Here is a 5,629-nt window from a genome sequence, read left to right on the forward strand (position 1 = left end):
TTATTGCAGTTGTATTTTCAACCAAGTAGTACTGCAGAACACGAACACGGATATAACGAACACGGATATAGCGAACACGGATATAGCGAACAAACGGATACAACGAACTGTTCAAAAATCCCCGATTGATCTCCTATATAATATCATATAAAATTTACGTATATAACAAACTCACTACAGCGAATTAACGGATACAGCGAACTGATATCTGATCACCGACAAGCCCATCTATCATTAATTAGTATTTACAAATGTCAAGTTCGATATATACTAAGCATCCCTACAGGTCGACAAGCAGGGTACAGGGACATGCCCTACAGTGTGGCAACCACAAACAGGTCTGGTGCAGACAAACCTGGGATTCAAACGAACAATCAAACAGCTGTCTTCTTGAGCAAATCATGACCTGACATTGTATTGTGTGCTAGCAGAAATGCATAACTGTGGTTGGTGATATTTGGTCATTTGTCTGATTTTGTCGACAAATTTATTGACAACCTGTAACAGGAGACAGAGCCATGCCCATAATAAAGGGTGGTTTAACAGTTCCTTTAACAATTCCAATATTTGCAGTGATACAGGTGAGGTAGTCTTGATACCAGATGATTGGCTGGTTCTGGTCCTGTCATAGGTGTCGACCCATCTCATCCCAGGCATGATCTAAGGGAGAGGATTCGGGAGAATATGGCCAGCCTGAGTAATGCAAGTGTAGACGCTTTCACTAGAATCAGAGCTGTTCAGTCTCATCTCCTGAACTAAAGACGCGAAAGTAGGTGTAAAGGTGATATGGAAGCCAAATTGGGCATTTTGCTGGACGTCTGGGATGAATGTTCAGCTCCCTCAAATGGTTGTGTATGGTTCTGCCACTAATTGGTCTCAACCCATGAAATGTCAGCTGTTTATGTGGTAGCTTGGTATCGATTCCATAGATGCACCAACGGAATATGGTTGTCTTGTTGACCTGACATTACACATGTGAATCACTATCTTAAAGTTGAGATGTCTTCATTAGATTTTATTGAAAGTTTCAGAATAAATGTATTTTTGGTTAACTTTACATGGGGCACAGATACATGTTTTTTATTAGTATTCCAGGCAGAAGTGAGCATGGATCCACACCACCAATACCACATAGGTTATCAACCAGGCAACAGGGGCTGACCGCCCAATCCTTTAACATGTTTTAGTTACTGTGGACAAAATATACCTCGAAATCCCCACCTATTTCGATGGCCATAAACACAATCACAATAGGGGGTAAATAGTAAATGTGTACATAGTATTTGAAGCGAACATACAATACCTTCTACACCTGCTGATGGTTGAGCGGCTCCGATGTTATTTCCCTTAATACCTTTACAAGAATTCTTCATTTCTACTTACATGAACTTACATTGGTGTCTGAAAACAGGACTCTTAAGACACTCTTCCTCTCAGGGTGTTTAGTTGTCCACCCACATCATATTGACCAATACATACCAACGATGTATGCTGAACAACCCTACAGATCGATTGTTTGTTTGGTTGTTGTTTAACGACGCACTCAGCAATATTCCAGCTATATGTAAACAATCGAGTCTGGACCAGACAATCCAGTGATTGACATCCCACGAGCATCGATCTACGCAATTGGGATATGACGAAATGCATCAATCATGTCAGCCAGCCTGACCACCCGATCCCGTTAGTCGCCCCTTACGACAAGCATCGTCGCCTTTTACAGCAAGCATGGTTTGCTTTAGAAATATACTACCCCTGATCTTCACGGGTTTTAAGATCGGTTGTCCTTGCGCTTCTCCCAAGGAACAACCCCACGTTGTCAGCATGATAAACATGTTTCTTAGCAACGGCTTCAAAGGTGACAAGAAGCATTACCCACGGACTGGGGTGCTGACCGATTTATCCACGCGATGAACGACGGATAAATATAGTACGACAGTTAACACTCAAACACTATTTGAAAAAAGCAGTTGGTCGAATTGAATTTACCGGTAAAAATCTTGTTGTTGTTGTCCTGCACACTCCTATTTCCACACCTTGCCTACTTAAAGTACTATCAGTTCTATGCCCTGTCGGGGGCACGGGTGGCCCAGTCGTCTAAGGCGCCGCGATTCGCTGTGCAGAGTTGCGTCCCTTGGGCACGCCAGAAACCTATGATTGTGGGTTCGAATTCCGGTTCGCCCCGATTATGTTTCTAGGTTTGTCAGCACCATACCCGTGCTCGTGGGTTTCACCATAGTGGTAAACGTCTGAGACCTGCATCACTTCGGGCTTGCTGACACGCCGCGATATAACTGGAATGCTGTTAAAAGCGGCGTTAAATCCAATTCACTCACTCACTCACTCACTCACTCACTGCCCTGTCTGTCAGCAAGTCATTCCACAGTGAGTGAGTAGTGGGTGGGGTGGGGTGGGGTGGGGTGGGGTGGGGTAATAGGCTTCATACTGCATACCCATGTTGCTGTGACCCCCAGGTTGCCTGCCACCCCAATGACATAAATGGTATGATGTCTTAAAGCCTAGCTCAACATTAATGCCGTGCCTACATCAACTACATTTGGGGAAAATCGTTATATATTGTTATACCACCGTTCTTACTTCTGATGGGACCTGTGAAGATCCGGGGTAGAATAGGTCTTCAGCAGCTTATGCTTGCCGTAAAAGGAGACTATGCTTGTCGTAAGAGGCGACTAACAGGATTGGTGGTCAGGCTCACTGACTTGGTTGATGCATGTCATCGTAACCCAATTTCGAGGATCGATGCTCACGATATCAATCACTGGACTGTCTGGTCCAGACTCGATTATTTACAGACCACAATCATATAGCTGGAATATTGCTGATTGCCGCGTTAAACAACAAACATTCAACACTTCTGGGGGGGATGGGTAGCCTAGTGGTTAAAGCCTTCACTCGTCACGTCGAAGACCCGGGTTCGATTCCCAACAAGGTGTGTTAAGCCCATTTCTGGTTAATATCTATTGCTGGAATATAGCTAAAAGCGGCGTAAAACCATACTCACTCACCACTACTTCTGATATAGAGTTCACGAAGAACGAAGTCAAAGTAAAGCTGTTTGCTTGAGTGGGTGAATATTGAGATCATTGCATGATAGGTATGTAGTACTGTTTTTACAAAAGAAGTGAATGAATTTCCTCCAAGTGAGAATTCTGACACAAATTCCAATGGTCAACGGTGCTGTCTGTGCTGTTACGTCAACAATGGTATTGCTCCTACAATGAACGCTTTAAATGATGATTACACATATGGATGATAAATCATGGAAGTCGGTAACGCTGACTGATTCAAACATTTTAATGACAATCAATAGGGAAAAAAACTCATGTTATTTGATCTTAACCTTTTCCAAAGTGGAACATGGTCAGTGTATCAACACATCCAATGGCAAGTATTATTTACAACAAACATATACTTGGAGACGAGAGCATAAAATAGTCGAATCTGAAAGTCGAAAAACGTCTCCAAAATAAAAATGAACAGCTTTCAGTGGAATTCATCCAAGTTTGGGTCGCCATATAAAATACTATTCAGATCAAATGTTATGCAAAACTTATTTTAGTATTCTACGAGATCTTATGTAATTCGAGGAAATAATGTAAAACACTTTCATTGCACATTCTGAACCACACTTTTATTTTCTTTGAATATGTCGGCTTTTAAGATGGCACCTTGCACGAGTCTTGTTTTTAAAGTAGTTCCTATTTCCTGTGGTTTGATTTTTGCTTATAATGAAGGCTGAACGGAGTTAATTTCACATATAGCTGCAATCATGAATGAAGGATATTTGCAGAGGTTGATGATACAATCAGAAAGGTTTCATTTATTGAATTGACTAGTGGTTGAGTTGGGTTTAACGCCGCTTTTAACAGTATTCCAGTTATATCACGGCGTGTCAGCTTAGTGTGGAGGGAAAGCCCGAAGTGGTGTAGGTCTTAAACGTTTCCCACTTTGGTGAAACCCACGGGTATGGTGCTGACAAACCTAGAAAGCGGGATTCGAACCCACGATCATAGGTTTCTGCCATGCCCAAGCTGCGTCCAGTACTTAAAGATAATATATATATATATATATATATATATATATATATATATATATATATATATATATATATATATATATATATATATATATATATATGTGTGTGTATGACGACGTCTGTAAATAGTGTGGATCAGACAATCCAGTGATTGACATCATGTGCATCAATCTACGCAATTGGGATACGATGTCATATTTCAACAAAGTCAGCGAGTCTGATCACCCAATCCCGTTAGTCGCCTTTTACGACAAGCATAGTCGCAAAGAAATTGATTGGAGACATATTTATGTATATGCACACAATAGTCTTGCAACTGAGGTACAAATCTGTTTCAAAGCTATGATTAGAATCCATCAGAGATTTATTACATGCAAAGATGGAAATTTATCAGTTATTTCACTCTCAGTAACCTTGACAACTGTAATACCATGCTCACGGCGATTACCTTATGATTGTAAAAGCTCATCATCATCATCACCAAAACTAGAAGTAGATACACATTTACGGTTCAGGTTTCTATGTACACAAGGATTTTGTTTCAAGGTATTTTTCGGTTGGAGTCAATTACTTATTGTTAATACGCCAAGCATTGCTATTTGAATTCAAAACTACTTTTTTTCATTAAGTCGAGTTTTAGCGAGTAATATACTAAAATAAAAAATGAGCTGCGTCCCTGGGTGGGCTCGAACCACCAACCTTTCGGTTAACAGCCGAACGCGCTAACCGATTGCGCCACAGAGACATTGCTGACAGCGTTAGGCAAATTTAAGTTCATAAACGTTAACTCAATTAACAAGCTTTCAACTATTGTATATATTGTTGTTCTTTTTGTTGGTGATTCTGTTCAAACGTTAGTGTGTGGACCTTCCGTTTAACCTCAACAAAACAATTAACTGTGGTAGCTTCTCTTCCTTCAGTCAGAGACCATATATATGGTCTCTGCTTCAGTGGACACACGGAGTTGGTCTTAGAAGTATGAGCTGTTCACATTCGTTCCTAACTCGATCGTGTCATTACGGGACAAGCTGAATGGCGGGTTACGGACAGGGGCGAGTTTTATCGAATGCTTTCAACGGTCATATCCGAATGGTGTTCTATAAATACATTCGTCACCACTCGGCCCTTTCCGTAACCTCGCTTGTCCCGGAATAACACGAGTTGGTCACGAATGCTATAAATATCGAACGTTGCGTTCAAATTTGTAAATGGGAGTTCCCTCCCTTAGCTTACAATCACACGCATTGTGATTATAACAAGCTACATGGTAAACTTGTTTCACTCTTGCAAGGCTTACACTATGAGTTACACAACAATAAAATGTAATAATCATATTTCTATGAACTCAATCTGGACCTGAACGAATGAACTATCTTAAAGATCATATATCTGCTTTTAGAAGAGATTTTGTGGAAAAGGGTTTTAATTGTCACTTTGTTAACAGATTTCAAAATCGAAGTTATTCATCAGGCTGTAAATATTTAGATCGATAATTTGTGTTAACGTCGCTTTGAACAATATTTCAGTTATATCACGGCATGTCAGCTTAATGTGGGAGGTAAGCCCGAAGTG

The 5,629-nt window shown here is 40.7% G+C and overlaps 1 non-coding gene across 1 annotated transcript; it reads right to left on the reverse strand.

Moving 5' to 3' along the window:
* Window positions 1–4,728: 4,728 nt before the first annotated feature.
* On the reverse strand, window positions 4,729–4,802 carry Trnan-guu (transfer RNA asparagine (anticodon GUU)). The gene has a single exon. It is a non-coding gene; the product is annotated as a tRNA-Asn (tRNA).
* Window positions 4,803–5,629: the final 827 nt, after the last annotated feature.

The sequence above is a fragment of the Haliotis cracherodii genome, unplaced genomic scaffold (genome assembly GCF_022045235.1).
Source record: "Haliotis cracherodii isolate W230 unplaced genomic scaffold, xgHalCrac1.p SCAF_18, whole genome shotgun sequence".
Classification (NCBI taxonomy): domain Eukaryota; kingdom Metazoa; phylum Mollusca; class Gastropoda; order Lepetellida; family Haliotidae; genus Haliotis; species Haliotis cracherodii.